The following is a 14,298-nucleotide window of genomic DNA, read 5'->3' as shown; positions in this document are numbered from 1 at the left end:
TGCTCTATCTCATTAGTGTCCTTTCAAGCCTTCTGCTGGCTGTACATCCCTGCCTCATGATCCACATCATGCTGATCCTCAGTTGTCTGAGGGAAAGTGAGCATGCTTTTGACCCATATCTATCCTTTCTAGCCAGTTAGCCACGTACTTCTTTCTTCCTCTACAGCCCGCATTGCTGCCTGTTTCTCAACATCATGCAAGTCATTCCACTGCTTGTTTGAACTCAGTCACACTGCAAGCTCCCTGTGCATCTTTCTACTTGCTTGTTTATCTCCTGCAGTTGATTCTACACACTGAACCCAGTACATTTTCTGAAGTTAAAACTTTCTTCATAGGTTACTAAAGATGTTATAACAATTTACTATTGCGTGAATGTTTTCTAACCATAGATGTATAATTTTCCATTGACCTTGTAACTGGGATCCTGAAGTTAGGGTATTGATCAGGCTGTGTTCTCACCAAAGCTTTAAGGGAATATCCCCTCTTGCTTAAGTGTCAGTGGACTGACTCGTGGCATTATTTTGTTGGGGGAAAAATAAGCCTCATTTCTAACCTTGTCTTCACAGATCTTCATCCCCCCATTGATCTCTTTTTCTTTGATCTCTTTATCTCTCTTACAAGGATATCAGTTATGTTTAGAGTTACCCAGGATGATCTCATTTTAAGGTCTTTGATTGAATCTTATCTACAAAGACATGTTTCTCTCTATGAGGTAATATTCGCATATTCCAAGTGTTTGGAAATCAATACCTTTTAAGGGATATTTTCAACCTTCCGCAAGGACTAATCATGTACTAAGCAAAATTGAGAATGTGAACATTTCGTTTGATTGAGGATAAACTGGGCCTCAAAGAAGGAAAACAACAAGTGAAGCATGGTCAGAACTGCAGTCTTTCCCTCAAGAAAGTCATCACTTTGGAAAGATAAATAAAAGGAAGGCTGCAAAACAGTGTAGGTTTCCCCGAGATATATACAGTGTCTACAGTATTTTGTGCCCACAGGCAATGGAGAGGCAGGCACTGCTAGCCAAATCCCAGTCCATCATTTCCCCAAGTTCCTGGTTAGCAGGTCCAGCGAACATGGTCATAGAGACCAACAAAAATATGACATTAAGAGGGCGGGTGTTCACTGCCTCAGCAGCATTTGTTCTAGCTGGCAGTCTTTTAGAGCCCGATGGCAAGTAGCTTGAGACTCAACTCATCTAGACAAGTTATGGCATACACGCAGATATAGTCTTTTGGAATATGGAATCCATATGAGTTAGTAGGATGGGGTTCAGCAGCATGAACATCAGGTTTCTTAGTTGGCACAGTGGCTGACACTCTCTGCTCATATTCATTGTCATGGATTTTTTTTTCGGAACTGGGGATTGAACTCAGGCCCTTGTGCTTGCCAGGGAAGCGCTTATTCTACTGCACCATCTCCCCAGCCCTGGATTAATTTTCATATTTACAGAATGGTATAAAACTATGAGAAATGATTTTTATAACCATGGCAGTGGATCCCTTTCCATTAATGCAATAACTAGAGCAATTTAGGGGACCCATTCTGCTTTTGGCTTACTGCAGTTTCCTCTGTTTCAGTCCCTACTTGTGTGTTGGACTTGAATTCTGGCAGTAACCACCCAGAGACACCACAGACCTTGCAAGCAGAAGGGTATGGTTTCCAATAAGATTTCCTTTCCCCTGGAGGGCAGCTCTACTTCAGAGATCTCCAGAGCAACATTTCTGACTAACTAGCTGTATGTGTGCAGGTTCTGTTATCCCTAAAAGTTCAATAATTTACTGGAATGACTTGCAGAACTCAGAGAATGTGATGAAAATTGGATTGCAATTTTGTCACAGCGTAGCAAAATCGAGTAAGTTCTGAGAGGAACGGCAGTGCTTCCATGCACTCATAGGTCATACTCACAATGAATCCATTTGTTGGTCAAACAAGAAGCTCTGCTTAGCTACAGTTTTCACTTTCTTTTGAGGTTTCCTGGTGAAGTTATGATCACGTCAATCATAGGTCCCTTGACTGACCTCACCTGCAGCTCTACTGAGTGACGGGAGGCTGGAAGTCCCAATACTCTAATCACGTCCTTAGCCCTCCTGGTGATCAGCCCTGGCTCTTAAGTTAGCTCCAGGTTCTCCGTAAGTCAGTTCATTAGGGTAACAGGGACACCCATGGAAATCAAGCAATTCCAAGAGTTTTAAAAATTTCAACCAGGAGCAAATTCTATACCACAAGACAGCTTCTGATCAAATGACTTGAACTAATCCTCACACCTCCTTTTGCCTCCTTGATGCCTGCTACAAATGTCCATGGACTAAACTCTCTACCGTCTCAGAAAAGTTCCTAAGACAGCACTGGTTGTAGAGGTCAGGGGCCTAGAATCACAAGTCTCCCATCGGGCATTGGACCCTGCTTTATGGAGTAGAGGATAAACAGCATCCGATACATCTTTGATACCTCAGTTTATTCACCTTCATCCTTCTCTGTGGATGAAGCCCCATAGCTTATTTTCAACAGTTTTATTAAAATATAATTGACATATGATAGAGTGCACATATTTCAAGTGTATAATTTGACCACTTTTGGCATAAATATCCAGGAGGCCATCTTCTCCATCAAGACAGTGGATGTATCCCTCGCCTCCTAAATTTGCCTCTTGCCCTGGGTACCTGTTCTCCCGCCCACTCACTCTTGCCTCCTTAGCTAGCTAATGACCTGCTTCCTGATATAATTGGGAAGTCTGCATTTTTTAGAATTTTGTATGAATGGAACAATGCAATAATTAACCTTTTATGTAGCTTCTTTCCCTCAGCACAGTTATTTCGAGATTCTTCCACATTATAGCTGATAATTTGTGCATTTTATTTCTGGATGATATTGCACTGTCTGAATGTGCCGCCCTTTGGCTACCATTTTTCTGTCGATAACATTTTTGATTGCTTTCAGCTTGGGGCTATAGCAAATATGATTGCATGAATAGTCACATAAGAAACTTTATTTGTGGCCAGGGAGATGGCTCAGTAGAATAAGCACTTCCCTGGCAAGAGCAAGGGCCTGAGTTCAATACCCAGTTCTGCAAAAAAATAAAATAAATAAAAATTTAAAAAAAAACTTTATTTGGACATATGCTTCCCTTAATCTTACTGAAAACTGAATGATGAATCATATGATAGGTAGATATCTAACTTTTAGAAAGTAAATTGGTCATCCACTGTGATTTTCATTATCTCTATACCATCTTTGGTGAATTGGATTTTGTCAGATTTTCCAGAGCTTGGGCTTTTTCTTTCTCTTATCAGTATCTCTTGAGATTCTAACGTTTTCATTTTTATAAAATAGAGTTGAATTTTAATGGCTCATACATGTTGTTGAAATAGCTAAAAAATAATTCTAGCCCAAAGTCTAAATCTATTTTCTCTAGAAATTTTATTTTTATATTTAATGTTTATACTCTAATTATAATACACTATTTTAAAAAATTTTTAAAGACTAAAAGTTAGAATTAAAACATTAAAAATTACAAGTGATACAGAATTTCCCCACTGAACAAAGTAATATGAATTTCACAGTACTTGTAATTCATAGTGTTGTCTTCCAACCAGTTATTCATGTTACCAGATATATGCATGTAAACTTGGAAAAAGAAAGAAATATACAAGAAACTAAGAATAGAAAAAGTACAAACAATTGAAAAAAGGAGACAAGGGCCGGCCAAATAGCTCAGTGGATTAAAGCACCTGCAAGCAGGCCCAGGGGCCGGGGGCCAGGGGTTCGATCCCCAGGCTTCTTATGCTGGCCCCAGGGAGCACAGATGGCAATTGAGACTGGGTGTGGTGGCGCATGCCTGTAATCCCAGCACCTGGGAGACTGTAAACAGGCGGATCATTATGAGTTCGATCTAGCAGTGAGACCCTGTCGACCCTGCCCTAAATATAAAAAAAAGAAGGAAAAAAGGAGACAAAGCAAATTAAATATTATCTTCTCTTTTCCACAGACCAGCAGAAGCGCACAGTACATGAATGTTAATTGTATAACAAACTATTTTGGCTCTAATTTTACAGAAATTACCAGTCATAGATTTTGCTTACTCTCTTTGAAATGACTATTTTACTACTGAATTGACTTTATAATTGGTCACCTACAAGCATTTAGTTCTATTTTAAGACTCTCCATGCTGTCGTAATTGATCTATTGTCTACTTTAACCAAAAATCATACCTAGCTTAATGTTTTATTATTATTAAGTCATAATCAGATAGTGTCAGTGTTCTCATTTTATACTGCTTTTTCAATTTTTCAGCGATTCTAGATTTGTTATATTTCTTTTTCTCTTTTTTTATTGTGGTGGTAACAGGGATCAAACTCAGGACCTTGAGCTTGTCAGGCAAGCACTTATTCCACTGAGCTCTCTTCCCAGCCCTATTTCTATTTATGTATTTATCTATTTGTAGTGCATGTTAGTAGTTCATGCAGTTTACAGTCATCTTGGGAGTGGTCACATGAACACATCACAGTGTGCCTCCGTTCTTTTTTAATCTCCTTCCCCACCATCCTTCATCCCTGCTCCCCACTAGTTCACACATTCCTTTCGTCATATTGGTTGATATTATTTGTCTTAGATTTGTGTGTGTGTGTGTGTGTGTGTGTGTGTGTGTGTGTGTAATTTCTTATCTTATATCTTACGGCATATACTGCTTCAATTAGTTGCGGTTGCTAGGCTCCTGGACCTGACACATCTTCGTTTTCTTATTTCCCTTCCCCTCCTCCTCACCTCTCACCCTTGTTGTCTTAGACCACTTCCCTGTTGCCAGAGTCCATTTTCTTGACCCCTCTACCCTTCCTTTTTTGAAAGAGAATCAGGCAGAAAATGAAACTGCGTTTTGGAACAAGCTAGTAGGACAGTTACAATAGTTGGTACCTTGCATACTGCTGTCCTCATAGTAGTTATATCACTTTCTTTGTGTATACGTTGCCTCACTCAAATGAGAGACATCATGCAGTCTGTAAATTTATGTGTCTGATTTGTTTTACTCAATAGTATATTTTTCAGATGCATCCATTTTCCTTCAAATGCTTCAAATTTGTTGTTCTTCATAGTCAGGTAGTATATTCTTATATAGAGCTATCACATTTAGTTAATCCAACCATCTGGGTATACCAGCAGTTTTTGGGAGTTAGCTGTTATAAATTGTGTCACTATACACACTGGCATGCAAGTATAGCTGTAGTGTAAAGACTTGCTACGTAAGCAGCTGGGGAAACATGCCTAGCGAGGGAGAACCGGGGTGCATGAGATTTCTAATTTCAGTTCTTTGAGAAACTTGCGTCTCATTGCACAGTGGTCTGATAGTCTGCATTTGGTGATTTCAATTCTTTTATATTTTCTGATGAAGGTTTGTGGACTAGCATCTGTAATGTATTTTGAGAAAGTGCCTTGTACTGCTGATCAGAAGGCATGCCCTGCTGCAGAGGAGTCGAGCACGCTGTACGTGTCCACTAAGTCTGTATGTTCAAGGATATGATATTTGAGGGGTTTTCTTTCTTTCTTTCTTTCTTTCTTTCTTTCTTTCTTTCTTTCTTTCTTTTTTCGTGGAACCGGGGATTGAATTCAGGCCTTTGCACTTGCCAGGCAAGCACTTATTCCACTGAGCCATCTCCCCGGCCCCTTCAATCATTATTTTTATAAGGATGTTAGTGAGTCCGTTGGTGCTATGTTCTAGTTTTCCTCTAATTTGATTAGCCTTGGATTACTTTTCTTGTCTTCTAGTAGCTTCTGGATAGATGTCTCTCATTCTCTGTTTTTGTTTTTTGTCTTGTTTGACTTTTTAATTTTTTTTATTTATTTTTTTTTTTTGGTGGTACCAGGGATTGAACTCAGGACCCTGTGCTTGTCAGGCAAGCACTTATTCTACTGAGCTATCTCCCCAGCCCTGACTTCTTTACTGTAATTCGTTCTTTTCCCATTAATACCAGACACTCCCTCACTGTAGTTGTGCTGTTTTTCAGGCATTTCTATCTGACATATTTTAAAGAATTCCATATTTTTATTAAATCTGGCATTCAAATGTTGAACTGTTTTGCTTAGCTCGATCTGTTTCTTTCCTATTTTCCCCAAATTGACCATGACCATTTTGAGTGTGATTTCTGTGACCTTTTTGTTAATTCCTTCTTTGAACTCATCTATTTTCCTCATGCTGCCTAAGAACGTCTCTTAGATTTCTGCTAACTAGTATAGAGATCTTCTATGTTCTTGTTTCCCCATTATGCTACATATATTATAATAATTATATATTAGTTTACAATATATAATAATTATATATATTACACTATAATATATAATAATTTTAGTTTTGTATGTCCAGTGCCAATATTTTCTCCTTTGTTATTTACATTAAGGGATTTCAACTCTGTTCCTGTGTTTTGCCAGAAGAAATGCCTCAATTTTCCACAGCATCCACAGGTTCAACCTTACAGTGCTTCTATCTGGTGGTCCCAGCAGCTTTCTTTCCTCATGTCTGTTCTCTGTGCTCACTCTGTCAGTTTATTGGTTGTGACTGCTCTGCAGTGAGCTGAGGAAAAGGGGTGGCCAGGATGGGAGGCAGGTGGATGAATAGTGTTAGGCTCTAAGGGAGGGGTCTGAAGGGGACAGTAGTGGCAGTGAGAAAGATCGGTGTGGGGCCTGACTTTAAGGGAGTACTTTTAGTTAAGTTGAGGGCTTAGTATTGAGAGTTTTCAGATATTATCTGGCAGGGCTAGGGGAAGATAATGGAGAAAGGGGGCTGACTTTGTGGGTAAGGAAAGCTATACTGTCATCTGAAAGTTATCTGTAGGAAAGACAATGAAGTAGGTAATGTGAAACAGCCGAAGCCTTAGTACAGGAAGGATGAAGGAACATACTACCGAAGCTAGCAGTGACCGTGAGAGAGCTAAGTTTGTGAAAGTTAGAAATTTGGGGAGAGTTTGTGTGTTTGGAAACAAAATATAGCAATATGTTAATATTGCCTTGGAGGCTTGATGTGAAGAAATTAGACAAAAAGCTGAAACAAAGAAGAGAACTCCATCACCCATTAATTCAGAACCAATGAAAAAGCAAATGCACAAAAGTAGCACCTCATAAACACAGGAAGGAATGGAAGAACCTAACATAACCACATGGTACCAAACTCATCAAGAAACATACAAAACCTAGGCCCACGATACGTCGAGTGGTAACAAAGATCAGATACTCCAACGAGACACTGTATACGTGATTCCTGAGTAGCTTCTTGGCCAGAGAGGCTGGGTACTCTCCCTCTAGTAACTCCTCTGCTCCCTGCCCTGAAATACTGTAGTTATCTTAGGCTCAGGACCTCCCTCTGCTAGGTGGAGTCATTCTCACCGAGTCTGATCCAGTCTGGGTTCTTCAGTTGGGAACTATTCCTGCTCCTTCCTTTGGGTGTGACAGACAGGTTCACTGGCACCAAACTGCTCCCTAAGTCAAGATTACGCCTACATAATCAATTCTCTTACAGCAGAAATAGACCAATCTATTGCAGGAACTTCTATCAGGGTGAGTTGAGAAATCCCATACCATAAAACCATGTTTTGGGCCCTGTACCCCAGCAAAGAAATCCACAGCTATATTGCTTGCATCAGAACAGCGCCAACCTTGACCCACAGTTCATGTGTACTGAATGTGACCACTGTGACTCTCCTACTAGTGGCAAACAGGATTTAACATTAATTTTATAGAATCAGAGAAAGCACAGGGTATAGGAGACCAGGTAATATATGAGGATGGAAAAAGAAGAGAAAAAAGAAAAACAGAAAGTATTTAAAAACTCCTGTTCTGAGGTATAGGAAGGAGGAAAATATAGAAAGATTTTTTTAAAGTCCTCTGCTCTGTGTTACACTGAATTTGAGGCAAGGGGTCCTATTGATGTTAAGGTATCCGCTGTGTGTTTAGAAAGGAATGAGAGAAGGCTAGGTATGAAGTTGGTAGAGGGAAATGGGGCTGGGAAAAGATTTTATTATTGATTTTAATATTAGCATAAAAGATAGCAGGAGTCCGATGAGAAGGTAGAAAGGAAGGAAAAGTAAAACATAATGAATAAAATACAGAAGAAAGAGGTGAGACAAAGAGGTATAGGTAAAGGCAGAAGGGACAGCAATGGGCAGGGGACATGCCCTTGCCCTCCACAGACTGCTGGGAGGAGAAAGCAGGAGTGCACAAGGCACACATTTAGGGACACACTCAGAAAAGGCAAGAAAGGTAAAATTATGGAAGAGCTGGGGGGTGCTGCATGCCAGTAATCCCAGCACTCAGGAGGCTGAGGCCAGAGGACCATTATCAGTTTGAGAGCAACTTGGGCTACACAGTAAGCTCATGGCCATCCTGAACTTCATAGCGAGACCCTATCTCAAAAAACAAAAAGAAAATCTGTAGTGGAAAATGTACATTAGGAGGAAAATAGCAAAGGGTAAAAAAAAAAAAAAAACTATGAAAAATTAAAATAAAATGAAAAACAGTACAATCAAATAAAGAATAGTAAGAGAAAGTGTTCTGTTGTCTTGACCATGTGGATCTTTTCCTCAGGGTCAGCATAAGCAGAAGAGCGCTGGCCAGGACGAGCCTTTCCTCTCGCTGGAAGTCTAAGTTGGCAGTCTGGGCCAGAGCGGGGCTAGGTGTGGAGACCTGCTGGTAGTAGGTACGCACAGACCTGTGCAGCTCCCGCTGAACCTGGCCTCTGGCCCCCGGGGAGCTGAATCTGATCACCAGCTGCTGCCTCTCCGAGGGGCCCGCAGGTCTGTGCTCCGACTCCCTTGCCTCACCCACGCTGGGAACGTGGCAGTGCGAAGCAGCCGATGGGCTGTTCTGGAACCCAGGCTCCGACTTCCAGCCCAGGCCCACCATGGCGTCCCTGCCAAGTCCTGCTCGGTGCACCTGTGTACTTGTACACAGTCACTCGCCAACTGTAGGCCTGGCGGACCCTGAGGTTGCAGTGCGTCCAGCATTCTTCCTGCTGCTTCCAAGCTCTTAGGATTCTCTGGTCCTGATGTAGCTCTCCTCTTCTCTCGGTGAAGAAAACTGGTTCGCTTCATGTCCTCTACTCCGCCTCTGCTGTGGCCTGGTGCAGCCTCTCCTCCATCCGCAGCATGCTCCGTTTCTACTGCGTCACCTATGCCTACTTCCTTCTCTCCTGCCAGTTCCTTCCTGGTCCTCGTGTTCCTTACGTTCGCTTTGGTTCCTTTCCACACTTTGTGTCCCAGACCTTAGATAGCTGTCCTGGAGATGCTGAGTAGCAGAAATCTACACACACACACACACACACCCTATATCACGCCCCATACGTGTGTAAACAGATGGTCACCCAATGTACATCGGTTTGACTTAAAATTTGTTAAATTTAACAGCTACACCATATTTTTTTCACTCTATATTTGATTAGGAATTTGAGTCAGTTCATTCATTGTAATTAAAATATTGGCGGAACCAGGGATTGAACTCAGGCCCTTGTGCTTGCCAGGCAAGCGCTTATTCTACTGAGCCATCTCCCCTGTAATTAAAATATTGGACAAGGGTTTTTTTTGGAAAAGGTTTTTTTTTATACTGAAATTGTATAGAATCAGTAATTGCTTTGGTAACAAATTACAATGCTGAATCTTTTGAGCTGTAAACCTGATTCAGTTTCTATTTCATTAAGTCTTTCTTACTTTCTTCCAGCTATGTTTTGCAATTTTCAGTATGCAAGTGTTTTATGATTTTTGTCTGATTTTTCCCTATTTCCTTCCATTTTGATTAAATAGTTTTAATTCAATTTCTAATTATCTATTAATATTTTTAAAAATAATTTTATTGAGAAACAAATAGCAATGAGACAGTTTCAAAACCAATTACTAGCACACTTTCAATAATTAATACATTGCATATTGTTGTCTTAGTGGTTATTCATTGTACAAGGTGCAGACATGATATCCTGTCCACAGACACTATTAGAGCAAAACTCTCTATTCATTGAATTAAGAGAATGCAACTGTATATTTATCCTAACTATTTTGAGTATACAGATACAAAATGGTCATTCATTTGTATCCCCCTTTTTTTTGGTTAGTTTTGTCAGAGATGGGCATTCCATTGTTATTTAAATATTGTAGGTGCGTGAATTCAGCAAAATATTCCAATATAGTCCCATAGTCCACAATAGTAGTGGGTTTTCTGTAAGACTGGCAATATCAGAAGTTGTTGGTTAGAGCCTTTTACAGCTCAGCATATTAATATGGCTTTACTTTTAATACTTTGTTTTTATACTTTTCTGCTGGATGGTTAAGACCAAGATAAAGCAAGACCTATATAACAAGAAATGTAACTTTTGTATCTGACAAGGTCAGTCAAATCCCCTCAGGATTTAGCCCGAAACCCTGTATCACAGTTTGTAGACCCTTTGTCAGTGTCACCCATGTGGATATATCATAAACTGGCACCGTATGAATCTCTCCCTCTCTCTATCTCTGTCTCTGTCTATGTATGTATGTATGTATGTATGTATGTATGTATCTATCTATCTATCTATCTATCTATCTATCTATCTATCTATGGAATATCATACCATGTATTGCTGGTTTAAGAAAAGAGCAACATTCAAAATTCCAAGCATGGGCTCTTCCAACTGCATGGCATTTTCACATCATGCTAACCACAGAAAATTTTCAAGTGAGCCACTGTGTGTTGGGTGACCATCTGCTTATGTGCATACAAGGTGTGATATATAGAGTGTGTGCGTGCGTGTGTGTGTGTGTGTGTGTGTAGATTACTTTGGGTGTATTACCTTGGTGTTCTGTCACTTGAAAGTAGAAAAAGAAAAAAAAGACTCTTGTTTCGTTGCACTAGCTTGATACTCCCGTGGTTGTATATTCGCATATTTTTCTTGTCATGCGGTTTTTCAACACTCAGTGCTTTGATTTTCTGCTCTATTTAGATGACAATGAGATCTCATGTTTACTTTGTTAATTTTTTGTGCAACATTAAATGTTAAATGACTTTCCAGGCAGTCTCTTTTTCACTTGTAGAATAAATTTAACTCAACATTCTCTTATTAATAGATATATAGGGTGCTTAGAATATATATTGACAGAGTGAGATTTGGTTATCATCAAGAAATTTTTGCAATTATTAAGTGTGGAATTTACTAATAAAATGCTTTAAATTATATTCTCTATTGTCACTTTAATAATTTTGATCCTGTAGTTTGTTACTGCCTTCATTCTTTTTTATGTATGTTTCTTAAACATAATAGTTACAGATATTTTAGAGAATTTATTATCTGCTTTCTTATTCTTCTTTCACCTTCTTCTGATCAGCTTCCTCATCTTCAAAAATTCTGTCTCCTATTTCTTACCATCTCCTTTTTGAAAGTTCTTTAATTATTTTATATTGGGGGCTCTCATATAGGTGAGATAGTATGAGATTTACTTTAGTGTGTGTGACTTCCTCCAATACTATGGCCCCAAGCTTCATCCATTTTCCTGCAAATTACATGATTTCATCTCCTTTGTGGCTTCATAATATTCTGATCTGTGTACATACTGCACTTTCTTTATCCTTTTGTCTGTTTATGGGCGTGCGAGCTGTTTCTATGGCTTAGTTACTGTGAGTTGTGACCCTATAACTGTGTCTATGCACCAATAACTGTGTTTAAGTATGATGTCCTTAACTCTCTCAAGAACATACTTGGGAGGATTATAGCTGGGAAAATGCATTTTCTTCTAATTTTTGAAGAGTTTCCATCTGATTTCCAGAGGTTGTACTGATTTATATTCATATCGACAACATAAATAGCTTCTTTTGCCCCACATCCTCACCAACATTGTTGTTGCTTATTTTTGTGTTCTTATAGCAGCCATACTGATTAGATGAAATCTCTGACTTTTTAAATATCCATTCTCATAAGGAGTAAAAATAAGTTTTTCATGAACTTATTGGCCATTTTGGCTACAGGCCCCCAAAATACAAACACCCAATCCAAAATGGGCATCTGAGATGAATACACACTTCTCAGAAGAAGAAATACAAATAGCAAATAAATACGTGGAAGCACTTTCCACAGCACTGGGCATTTGAGAAATGCAAGTTAAAACAGCAATGATATACCATCTCACTCCAGGAAGAATAACTATCATAAAAAAATCAACTAATAACAAATCCTACAGAGGCTGTGGGGCAATGTTGGAGGCTACATAGATTGGCACAAGTCTATGTAGAAATCAGTACGGAGATTTCTTAACAAACTAGGACTAGAAATCCCAATCAACCCAGCTATACGTCTTCTGGGTATTTTCCCAAAGGACTGAAAGACATCGTACCACAGTGATATATGTGTATTCCTGTTTATAGCAGCACAATTTGTCATAGCCAAGTCTTGGAAACAATCAAAATAACCAACACCTAACTAATGGATAAAAATGATGTGGTATTTTTCTACAATGGACTATTACTCAACTATAAAGAAAAATAAACTTAAGGCCTTTATAGGAAAGTGGATGCAACGAGAGGCTATCCTCATAAGTGAAATAAATCAGACCCATATGTGTAAATATCACATTGTCTCCCTAGTATATGGGCTTGAAAGAATAAATAAAACCTGAAAGGTACAATAGATATAGTAAAGTGGAAAGAAACTGAACATAAGGATTAAACAATGAAGATGAAGGAAAGGAGAAAGTATTGGAAAAAACAAAGGGGGAAACCATGCAAGCATATATCTAGGATGGCTGAGAGGATTATGCTAATAACTTCCATCAGTTGTTTTGAAAATAGCAGTTAATGGCTAGAATTTTCACATTGACTAACTCTATGCTGATATCTGCAATCTAAGCAACCACATCGAGGACAGCGATGTTTAATACAAAACTATGGTTGAATACCTCTCATGTCGGTCTTCTAAATGTGCACCATTCCTAATGTCTTATTGATTATTATTATACTCCCTTTAAGATAAATTTATAAAAAAGTGAAAAAAACAAGAAAAATAATTAAGGTTAATTGAAAGCAAGCATTATTATTCAATTCTATGTACAATCTTGCATAACTATGTATGTTAATCTGAGCAACAGATCTGATGCTAGAAATAGGTGCTATAACAACCATTGTTAATTTGCTGTTCTTCATTTGAAAATCTGTAACATATGTATTGCTGTATGTTACCCTGTTTCTGTCTTTGCACCTGTTATTTGTTTTTGCTTTTTCTTTATACTCTTCAAGATAAAATAAAATAAGAGAAAATCTTGTTTTCAGCCTCCCTAGTTCTGGGATTACAGGTGAGTGCCACCACACATGGACTCCTTCACCGTCTGAGCCCACCCCACGGGTGGGGCTGGCATGGCATGCTGTGCTAGGGATTGAACCCTGGCCCCTGCACTTGCCTAAGCAAGCACTTAGTCCACCGAGCTATCTCCCCGGCCCTTGTAGTATAATTTCAAGTCTATGATTTTGATGTCCCTTGCCTTGTCTTTGCTGTACAGAACTGACTGTTCTCTTCTGGTTCCTAAAAAAAAAATTAAGTATTTTTCCTAATTCTGTGAGATATGTTATAGGTATTTTAATTGGAATTGCATTAAATCTGTGTGAAATGTTTGGAAAAAAATTAAAAATGGTAAAATTCAGCGTAAGGAGGTAAAAGTTTCTCTGCAATGGACAAGACTTCATCTGCTGATGAAAGAGATTGAAAAGACTATTTAAAAAGAGAAAAACATTACCAGAACCTTGGATCAGTAAAATTGATATCATTAAAATGGGAATGTTACCAAAAATAATATATGGATTTAATGCATTCTTTGTTTTTGATATGGGTAATAGAAGACTTCTCTGTTCATCTTCATCAGTGCACAAATAAATTTCATGGGGTCGGGGAGATGGCTCAGTAGAATAAGCACTTCCCTGGCAAGCGCAAGGGCCTGAGTTCAATCCCCGGTTCCACAAAAGAAAAAAGAAAAAGAAAAAGAAAAAGAAAAAAAAGAAAGAAATTTCAGTAAATCAGGCATTTTTGTTGTTTTATTCATTTCTCAATTGTTTTTCTATTTTTGCCTTATTGATACTCATTTTCTTTTACTTTCTGTAATATACTTTGCCTGTTTTCTTTCCTTGGTTTCTTAAGATGGAAGCTGAGTCCATTTATTTAAAAGCATTTCTAATCCTATCATATTTCTCTCTGAGAATAACATCCAAACTTTGTGTACTTTTCTCTTTGAATGTTTTTCTTTGACTTATAAGTTACATAAAAACTGGTTACCTACCTTTAAATTTTGCAGGCTCCATTGCAGATGACTT

The sequence above is a fragment of the Octodon degus genome, unplaced genomic scaffold, assembly GCF_000260255.1.
Source record: "Octodon degus isolate 3935 unplaced genomic scaffold, OctDeg1.0 scaffold00002, whole genome shotgun sequence".
Taxonomy (NCBI): domain Eukaryota; kingdom Metazoa; phylum Chordata; class Mammalia; order Rodentia; family Octodontidae; genus Octodon; species Octodon degus.
The sequence above is the reverse complement of the archived record's forward strand: the minus strand, read 5'-3'. Positions refer to the sequence as shown.